Source organism: Castor canadensis, chromosome 6 (genome assembly GCF_047511655.1).
Source record: "Castor canadensis chromosome 6, mCasCan1.hap1v2, whole genome shotgun sequence".
In the NCBI taxonomy this organism is placed as follows: Eukaryota; Metazoa; Chordata; class Mammalia; order Rodentia; family Castoridae; genus Castor; species Castor canadensis.
Window position 1 is genome coordinate 8,547,441 of NC_133391.1, and position 11,403 is coordinate 8,558,843.

Sequence of the window (11,403 nt, forward strand, 5' to 3'; positions counted from 1 at the left end):
GGAGAGAAAAAAACCTAAATTAATAAAATTAGGAATGCAAAAGAGGATAACAACAAACACAATGGAAGTCCAAGAAATCATCAGACACTACTTTGAGAACCTATATTCAAATGAATTTAAAAATCTTGACGAAATGGACAGATTTGTAGATACTTATGATCATCCAAAACTGAACCAAGAGGACATAAAACACCTGAATAGATCTATAACACAAAATGAAATTGAAGCAGCAATCAAGAGAACCCAAAAAGCAAAAGTCCAGGACCGAATGGATTCTCTGCTGAATTCTGTCAGACCTTTAAAGAAGAACTAATACCAACCTTTCACAAAACAGAAAGGGAAGGAAAACTGCCTAACACATTTTATGAAGCCAGTATTACACTAATCCCAAAACCAGGCAAAGACACTTCAAAAAGTAGAACTAGAGGCCAATTTCCTTAATGAACATTGATGCAAAAATCCTCAATAAAATAATGGCAAACCGAATTCAACAACACATCAAAAACATCATTCACCACAGCCAAGTTGGCTTCATCCCAGGAATGCAGGGGTGGCTCAACATACACAAATCAATAAATGTAATAAACCACATTAACAGAAGCAAAGACAAAAACCACTCGATCATCTCAATAGATGCAGAAAAAGCCTTTGATAAGATCCAACACCATTTCATAATAAAAGCTCTAAGAAAACTAGGAATAGAAGGAAAGTACCTCAACATTATAAAAGCTATATATGACAAACCTACAGCCAGCATTATACTTAATGGAGAAAAACTGAAACCATTCCCTCTAAAATCAGGAACCAGACAAGGATGCCCACTATTTCCACTCCTTTTTAACATAGTACTGGAATTCCTAGCCAGAACAATTAGGCAAGAATAAGGATTAAAAGGAATACAAATAGGTAAAGAAACTATCAAAATATCCCGATTTGCCAACAATATGATCCTATACCTTAAAGACCCAAAAAACTCTGCTCAAAAGTCCAGACACCATCAACAGCTATAGCAAGGTAGCAGGATATAAAATCAACACAGAAAAATCATTAGCATTTCTATACACTAATAATGAACAAACTGAGAAAGAATATATGAAAACAATTCCATTTACAGTAACCCTCAAAAATACCTAGGTGTAAACTTAACAAAGGATGTGAACAACCTCTACAAGGAAAACTGTAAACTTCTGAAGACAGAGATTGAGGAAGACTGTAGAAAGTGGAGAGATCTCCCATGCTCATGGATTAGTAGAATCAACATAGTAAAAATGTCTATACTCCCAAAATTAGTCTACACATTTAATGCAATTCCCATCAAAATTCCAATGACATTCATTAAAGAGATTGAAAAATCTACCATTAAATTTATATGGAAACACAAGAGGCTACAAATTGCCAAGGCAATATTCAGTCAAAAGAACAATGCAGGAGGTATCATGATACCTGATATCAAACTATATTACACAGCAATAGCACTAAGAACAGCATGGTACTGGCACAAAACCAGACATGAAGACCAGTGCAACAGAATAGAGGACCCAGATATGAAGCCACACAACTGTAACCAACTTATCTTCAACAAAAACTGCTGGGAAAACTGGTTATCAGTCTGCAAAAAACTAAAACTAGATCCATATTTTTCACCCTATACCAATATTAACTCAAAATGGATCAAGGATGTTAATATCAGACCACAAACTCTAAAGTTGCTATAGGAAAGAGTAGGAAATACTTTGGAACTAATAGGTATAGGCAAGGACTTTCTCAATGGAACCTCAGCAGCTCAGCAACTAAGAGATAGCATAGGTAAATGGGACTTCATAAAACTAAAAAGTTTCTGCTCAACAAAAGAAATGGTCTCTAAACTGAAGAGACCACCCACAGAGTGGATTGCCAGCTACACATCAGACAAAGGACTGATAAGCAGAATATATAGGGAACTCAAAAAACTGAATTCTCCCAAAATTAATGAATCAATAAAGAAATGGGCAAGTGAACTAAACAGAACTTTCTCAAGAGAAGGAATTCAAATTGCCAAAAAGCACATGAAAAAATGCTCACCATCTCTAGTCATAAAGGAAATGCAAACTAAAACCACACTAAGATTTCACTTCACCCCTGTTAGAATAGCTGTCATTAGCAACACCACCATCAACAGGTGTTGGTGAGGATGTGGGGAAAAAGGAACCCTTTTACACTGCTCTTGGGAATGCAAACTACTATGACTCTGAAAAATATTTGGAGGCCTCTTAAAAATCTAAACATAGATCTGCCATATGATCCAGCAATACCACTATTGGGGATATACCCAAAAGAATGTGACACAGGTTACTCCAGAGGCACCTGCACACCCATGTTTATTGCAGCACTGTTCACAATATCCAACTTATGGAAACAGCCAAGATGCCCCACTACTGACGAATGGATTAAGAAAATGTGGTATTTATACACAATGGAATTTTATGCAGCCATGAAGAACAAAATGTTATCATTCACAGGTAAATGGATGGAATTGGAGAACATCATTCTGAGTGAGGGTAGCCTGGCCCAAAAGACGAAAAATCGTATGTTCTCCCTCATATGCGGACATTAGATCAAGGGCAAACACAACAAGGGGATTGGACTTTGTTCACATGATAAAGCGAGAGCACACAAGGAAGGTATGTGGATAGGTTAGACACCAGAAAAACTATATAGCATTTGTTGCCCTCAACACACAGAAACTAAAGCAATAATTTAAAGCAACCTTAGGAGACCAGGAACTAAATAAAAGTTTAGTTCGAGAAGAATTCACTTTGAAGGTAGCGCACATATACAGAAAAGCAATGCATGTCAACTCCCTGTACAGCTAGCCTTATCTCAACTAGAAAACCCTTGTTCCTTCCTGTTATTGCTTATACTCTCTTTTCAACAAAATTAGAGATAAGGGCAGAATAGTCTCTGCCTGGTACTCATAGGTAAGGGGGGTATGGAGGGAGCAAAGGGAGTAAGGGATTGGGCTGAGGAAAGGGGGGAGAAATGACCCAAACATTGTATGCACATATGAATAAAATAAAAATTTAAAAAAATGTAGAACTAGCACTTTACGTACTCAAAACCTGCTAGACATTGTAATGCATACTGTATATAAAGATTTAATACTGCTGTAGGTATTAACAACCTCATTTTGCAGAGTTAATGTCTGTCACATTCATAAAATACTTAGCAATTCTTTTTTCTACTTAGTTGATAATTATCTAATTCCCAGATTCACTCATTATATTTCAGTGAATATTCCTGGTGTTTTCTCTTGAAACTGCGATTTTGATCCTCTCATATGTGCTCAGTTTTTAAACATATCATATTTTACTTCTCCATATGATTTCATTTTTCAACATCATTGTTATATTTGTGTTATGATGCTAGATTAAGACTATAAGGATCTTGCTCAGTTCATATTTTCTGTCTTATCTATGGTGTCCAATACATCAAGGGATGATGCCTCTCTTGTAACTGCACGCTTTTCTGAAGAATATCCAATTTAACAACCCTGCTGGATTCAAAGTGATTTTGGAGGAGAAAAGGAAATTGGAGGCAGAATATGACATTTTCAACTTTTGGAATTTTCCAGATGGTCTTATGCTCATGTTTAAAGTAGTAAAGTTTTCCCCATATGGTCCACGTGATCAACAGTTGACTTTATCTGAGGAGCAGATAGAGGGGGCCACAGGAATTATAGAGGTGTGCTGGATTTAATTATAAAGTTTTCAGTTACATGTCAATGTGCAAGACTTGTGATTCACTTCTTTTTCCTGGTATTTATTAATGATTAGGCGATGTACACTTAATATCTTCCAACTTAGTGATTTTTCTTGTTAATTGATTCATGAGTGAGAAAGGTACAATTTCTTTACCAGTTACTAAATGTTCATGTAGTGTATGTAATTAATATATATATGATAACTGTTACTCAGCTTTCCCTCACTGTGACAAAATACCTGAGAGAATCAGCTTCTAAGGAGGAAAAGTTTATATAGCTCACAGTGATGGAGGTTTCAGTCCTTGATCACCTGTCCCTATAGGTTCTATGGCAAGGCAGAGCATTAGTTACCCATGTGGTAGAGGAAGCCACATCCCTCAGGACAGAAAGGAAGCAAAGAGGGAGAGACGATAGGACTGGGGTACAAATAGCACCTATAAGCATATACTGGTAATGACCAAGCTTGTGCTCACTTGGCCCCATGTTTTCTAAAAAACAATAAAAATAGGACAAGCCTTTAACACATGACTAGTTGTTCTGTCATATTCAAACTATAACAGCATCCATTCAATGAGCAGAACTTGTTTATAGGAAAATTAATGCTTCTTACTGACCTATTCTCTTAGAAATGCAATTATTGGAGTATTAAAGTCTAAGCAGTTAACAAGATATACCTGATTTTCCTTAGAATCCTCATTCTGTTTGCAGCGAGAGTCGTGGTGCTGGATTCAGGAAATCCCCTCACGAGGGAAAGGCTCCCTGCTGCTTTGATTGCATCCCTTGCCCTGAGAATGGGATTTTTCATTAGATAGGTAAGTGTATGGCTCATAAAGAAATGCACATCTCTCTTTAATATTTTCCAATTTGTTCCTGAAGAACGAAAATCTCTGCAAGTGGATGGCATAGACAAAAATCTTCTTACCTCCAGTTATCAACTTCAGTGATAAAATTCATCATATTGACCTTTCAAACAATACAGTCCTTGGGCCTGGGGCTGCATATTTGATTCATTCTTATATTCTTTACAGGCATTGCATTCTCAAGAGAACCCCTTACACCACTGCATAGGTTTTGTATCTATTATGGAATTTAACACAAAGTATTATTTAAAAATGAATCCACCTTCTTTGGTCACATTGAACACATGGAGTTTGCATATGTTTAATTTCCCAGGGCCCATTATTCTTAACACAGGGCAAGTAGTCAGAAATCTGACCATTTTATGGTGAATATTAGCTCTACTGGTGAAATTCAATAAAATTTCAAGAACTTAAAAATACTCAATTCCTCAAACTCCTTCAGAGTATAGGAAAAGTTGGATAATCAAAATCACTTTATAAGAACAGCTAATCTTTGTACTCATGTCTGAGAATTACATCTCAAGAAGTTTAAAGGACATTTTCCTTCTTGAATTAAATTCACATTTCCAGTTCCCAATTGAGATATTTTAAGGGGGCTTCAAATTACCAGACATGATATGTACAATGTAATTCAATAAACGAATTTCTTCAAAAAGATAAATAAAAATATAACCAACTATAGAAAAATGTGTAAATTTCACACCCATTCACATCTTTCCAATGAATATTAAGAAAAACTTCCTAAAAAAGGACTAGATGTTAATAGTTTTAATCCCATGAATATATTTGAGATTTCCAAATACAGCTTCACATTTCCTGGTTCAATTTTGAAACAATAATGAGACAAAAATTTTCAATATGACAATTTCTAGCACATATTATGCTAGGATCATGGCCCAGAAAATACTGTCAGCAAAAGAAATGAAAAGATTGCCCTCTTTATTCACTTACATATTTATTTCATTTATTTATGTTTCCAAGATCTGTTCTAAGTACTTTGGGCTTCATAGGTATATGTTTGTTGAATTAAACTTCCTGTCCTTTTCGCTTTAGTTTTTTTAGATGGATTCTCATTTGTTGGCCAGGGGCCAATAAAACAGCTATAATCTACTTACACAGACTCCTGTGATGGTGGAATACAGGTTGAGACCAACACACGTGGCTTATATGTTGAGATACCAATTACATTCCTCACCAGACATGGATCAGTATGTGAAGTGTCCAGATCATCAGTATGCCAACCATGAGCAAAACCACTGCCTCCAAAAAACTCTGACCTTTCTGGGTTATGAAGATCCCTTGGGTTTGGCTCTGGCCTGCATGGCTGTGATCTTCTCTGTACTTACAGCTGCTGTTCTTGGGGTCTTTGTGAAGCACAAAGACACTCCCATTGTCAAGGCTCATAACCAGCTCTCACCTACATCCTGCTCATCTTCCTCACCTTCTGTTCCTTGTTCTTCATTGGACATCCTAACATGGCCACCTGTGTCCTCCAGGAGACCACATTTGGAATTGTGTTCTTACTGGTTACTTCCACTGTCATGGCCAAGACTCTTTTAATGATTCTGGCATTCAATGTCACTTCTCCAGGGAAAAGAAGGAGGTGGTTGTTAGTATCAAGGACACCTAACTACCTTATTCCCATCTGCACACTGATCCAACTGACTGCTTGTGGAATCTGGCTTGGAACCTCTCCACCCTTCATTGATAATGATATAAACTCTGAACACAGCCACATCATCTTCGTGTGTAACAAGGGATCTGTTGTTGCATTTTACTGCCTCCTAATTTTCCTGACTTTGGGAAGCTTCACTGTGGCTTTTCTGGCAATGAACCTTCCTGACACGTTCAATGAAACCAAGTTCCTGACATTCAGCATGCAGGTGTTCTGTAGTGTCTGGGTCACCTTCCTCCCTGTCTACCACAGCACCAAGGGAAGGGTCATGGTAGCATTGGAGGTCTTCTCCATCTTGGCCTCCAGTGCAGGGATCTTAGGCTTCATCTTTGCTCCCAAGTGCTACATTATTTTTTTAAGGCCAGAGAGGAACATTCTGTATGGCTTCAGGAATAAAAGCCATTCTATGTGGAATCAGATTACTGAAGGCTAAACTCATGTGTATCTTTCAATAAGCAAAGAGTATAAATAAAAAGCTATACCACTGTAGTAGTTAGAGATTAAATTTAAATATGTAATTTACTTCAATGTACTAGAAACCCACGCTACTTCTTCTAACAGGGTGAAATTTTCCATTCCTTCCATTTATTTCATTTTCAACACTTGATTGCATTGTGATTTTTTTGCTTCCTCTAATTGAGCCAGAAATCAATCCTGCAAATATTATTGACTTGTACTTTTTACCTCCACAATGATGTTATCTGCCTTTGGGTATTCATTTTTACTTTTCTCAATTTTTAAAATATATGAAATTTAAATTCACTCTGTTTTGGGTTTCTTCAGTGTATTTCATTGATTTTCTTTTTTTTTTGGCAACAGTGGATGTTGGATTCCAGGCCTAATATTTTCCAGTCAGTTGCTCTACCAGGTAAGCCAATCCACCATCCCTTTTTGCATTGGTTATTTTTGAGATAGGATGTTGCTTATGCCTGAGCTGGCCTGGACCTCCATCCTTCTATTTGTGCCTCTCTGCATAGCTACAGAAGACAGGCATGCTCCACCTCTAAAGGGCAATGGATTTAAGTTGCAATCAAGATGTGACAAACACAGAGTTCTTTCTTAAAAACACTGCCACGTCAAAAAATTGTTACTAGTCTAGATGTAGAACATGAATTATTTCTTTGAATAGAGCATAGAGGCCTATATTCTTCTAAAAGGAAAATGCAGTAAAAGCCCCCTGGTTTGAAAGCCTAGCTCAACTGCAGAGGGGCCACTGAAAACCCTGAGCTCCTTCATTCCTCTATGGACACTTGAGCAATGGCCATAATTTTTTGTTGTTAGTGTTTACTGTTCTCTCATGGTGGGTGTCTATCATCTGTGATTGCATCTACAGCTAAGCTTTCTCTCAACAAGTGGAGTTGGGGGCTGGACTCAGTGTCTGGAGCACTGTCGTGGAATGTTTAACTTCTGAGCCCCAAACGTCAGTCCAGTGAAGACAAAATATACCACAATTCAGCTATGCCTAGTGTGCTTAAACATTGTGAATTCTTTAACTGAAGGCACACAGGAGATGAAAATCTTCAATCTAAAACTTGGCCTCAGGTGTCAAATCCACTTGGGGCCTGTGTTAATCTGGTTCTCCAGAGACATGGTGCCAACACACTGCATGCACACACAGAGAGAAAATAAACAATTATCAAGAAGGAGAAGTCACAAGATGTAACTACCATTGGCAAGTTGGAAATCCAGGCAAGCACATGGTGTAAATTCCAGTCCAACAAGATTCAATGTGTACGTTTGAGTGCAAAGGGTAGAAAAACATGATGTCACTGCTGAAGCAGTCAGGTAAGAGCTACTGGTTATTTAGCCCTTCTGTTCTACTCAGGCCTTGCACTGAGTAGATGAGGCCCACTGAAATTATAAAGCCCACCTTCTTTGGCTATTCAATAGATTCAAATATTTGCATCACTCAGAAACACCCTCATAGCCAAACCTAGAATATTGTTTGATCAAATATCTGCATACTTGGTGGCCCATGCACATGGCACATAAAATTAGCCATCACATGGCCCTGCGTTTCATTTGTCTATGAATAAAAACTAGTGTCAATCCAGGTAGCAGATGCTCTGGAGGAGAGCACTGTAATTGCATTTTGCCAATGAGGATACTAAGGTGCAATGACACTGACCCATGTCATGCACTCAGCAATTAGATGGGGAGATGTGACAATGGATGAGTCCTTTCAGATACACTGGTCCATTCATTAGATTCACTAACTCCTGTCTCAAAAAGTATTTAATTTGCTTTTTATAATGCATGAATTGCAAGTTAATTAACTGGAAATTGAAAGTTATAGGTGCCATTAGAATTTATTACTAACATTACAAAAATAAACCTCCCTTGAACTCAATTAATAGAAGACCTCATGAAATATTTTTATAATCCATAAAGCAGATCTGAGAGACAGGTTTTTCACACACCTCAGGGGTGCTTGGGTTGCAGGTGTAGGCTGGGATAGATTAGGAGGAGCCACTGTTCTAACTTAGGCCAATTAGTAATGCCATCTCCCCCTCACTACCTACTACCTAAGTCACTGCCTGACATTTGTGTGAAGTTGCACTCTGCTGTGTTCCTGTTCCCCACACCTCACTGCTTCATTGCAGTGTCCATTGCTTTTCTCCTGGCCACAGTACCCACTGGCAATGTGGTTGCCACCCTGCAAAGGTATGCTCAAAGTTGATCAGGGGAGACAGAGCTTTGAGAGTGCCATTTGAATCCAGGAAGCCAAGGCTGGGCAGGGGACATTGATGGTCCCTCCATCACCCCCTGCTGGGGTGCAGTACCAGTCAAGTTGTTCCTGCCCCACATGGGTCTTTGGGACATGTCAAGTGCAGGCTTGGAAGGGTGGACACAGGTGAGAATCTCTCAAGGCCAACACAATTTGTCCCCTCCACACTGTCCCCTCCACACTGTGCCAGAATTGGGACAATTTTCCTTTTGACCAAGGAGTCTACAGTGGCTGGTCCCTGACTGTGGTGTGATAGGATTGGAGGTTGTGGGCCATGAAGCTGAATTCAGTCCTAGAATGCAGTTCCCCAGATACCCTCCCCTCAGAGGAGACCCTAGGGTATTCTCAGTGTGTGTGCAAGGAGGACAATCCAGAGGTAAGGCTCTTCCTGAACGTGTCTGCCTTGGTACTCAGCTGTGCATGTGGGTGTAGATGAAAGTGTTCCATGGATTTGAGACCTGGGCCCCAGACCAGGGTCTTGGGAACAAGAAAGAACATGTTGGGCTCAAGTCAAGGACCCCAAGTTAAAACAGAAGTGAGGTCATTGTGGAAGTGTGTCAGCCCTCTCTCAAGTTCACATGCATGCACACACATGTGGGCACACAGTAGTGGATTTGCACACTCGAATGCATTTATACACAGTCAAGCACATATGCACATACAGGCATACACTTGTACATACGCACACTTGAACATGTGCAGACACTCTTCCACATGCACACACATGCAGCAAGGACTGGAGCCAGGTGGCATGTGAGGACAGTCAGTGTGATGTGTCTCTGGTGAACAGGAAGGAAGCATACACAACAGACAACCACTGGACAAAGATGCGAAGGTGCCCTGAGGGTGGCTGGAGGATATAGAGCAGAGGCAACCAGGGAGGAGGTGAGAACGTGTCTGAGAGGACACATTGGTTAGGTGAAGGTAGGGAGAAGGAGGAGGTGGGTAAGAACTGTGCTAATTTTCCCTCAGTAACTCCCTGAGTGGTTTCTTCAGGCCCCAGTTGGGGAGTTCAGGATGCCTGAGGAAGTAAGAGTTCTCACCAACCTAGCAAAAGCCTGGGGTGGGGAGGAATCTAGAGCTCCCTCTGGAATAGGCTGCTCCTCATTACCCCTTTCCCTAGGGTTTGTGGGGACTTGGGCAGGTTCAGACAAAGGGGAGGAGGGAATCAAGGCCCAGATCTGTGGCATCCCAGCCAGGCTCTTGGCGATTTGCTCATGTCCAGAGTATCACCTTGTAGAAGGAGCTGAGAAGTGTGGGCCGGATGTCCACACAGCACATATAGAGACAGCCTGGTGCAGGACAGAGCAAAAAAACAGCCCACCTGTCTACCTGGCTGAGTCACTCAGAGAAGTTGATTCTTTGAGATGTTTGTGGGCTGTGCGTTCTGGGCTGCACCCTGACCCTTTCCCTACTTCTTTTTCCTGCATGCTGATGCAGACAGCCAACACCTCTGTGCCTCTGGAATTGTCATCCAGGGGTTCACAAAGATGAGGTCAGCAAGAACGAGGCTTCTGACCAATTACTACAGCAGCCAGGACAACAACAGACATGGTCTGTCACCAAGTCCAGACCAGGGGCCAAGTGCAGGGGAGTCACAATAGATTCATGAGTACGGGAGGAGCTCCAACAGGCTTGCATTTCAGAAATATCCTCTGAAGGCCAGATGGAAGTGAAAGGTTAGACTCTGCTGTCCTTTGGGGGTCAGTTCCCTCTCCCTCTAACACTTGGAATCCCCCATGCTCTGGCACCTGGCAACAGCTTCGATGTCCTATGAGAATCCTTTCTGCCTGCCAGGTTTGCTGTGCTTTACACACCACTGACTTTTGCTGATCCCTGCAGCATCAGCCTGGGACTCTTGATCCATGAAAACACCACTTTTCGTTTCACAACCATTCTCAGCAGGCAGAAGAAGGCCACATCCTAGGTCATGGATTCCCTGAGCTTCACAGAAGTGGTCTGAAACCCAGCTTTACCTCTGGCCAGCTATGTGGTCTTGGGTGAGCCACTCAACCTCTCTGGGGCTCTGTTGGGTCACCCCAAATGAAGGCAACCGTGAAGTTTGCCATGCATTTAGCACAGTGCCTGAAGTCATGGTTATTTGGAAAAACTAATCTCTACCTCCCTGTGGACACTGCTCCTCAGTCCTGGCGCTTGGAGACAATGATCTCCTCTGCATCCCACAGCACCTGCATCCCTGGCCACATCCACATACTTCAGACTTAGCCTACCCACGTTGCTGTTGGGGAGTTTCCATCAGAAGCAACTTCTCTCCTGCACCCCATCCTCAGTCCATGGGTCTGAGCATTGCCCTGCTGTCCCTGGACTCTGCTGTCCCCACTGAGACCTGTCCCAGAGCACTGCAGCATCTAGGCCTCCACTCCATGTGTCTAAATAATTC

General features: G+C 40.9%; 1 pseudogene; it reads left to right on the forward strand.

The window, feature by feature from the left end:
• Positions 1-3,492: 3,492 nt before the first annotated feature.
• LOC109677099 (vomeronasal type-2 receptor 116-like) lies at positions 3,493-6,707 on the forward strand (annotated as a pseudogene).
• The last annotated feature ends 4,696 nt before the right edge of the window (positions 6,708-11,403 follow it).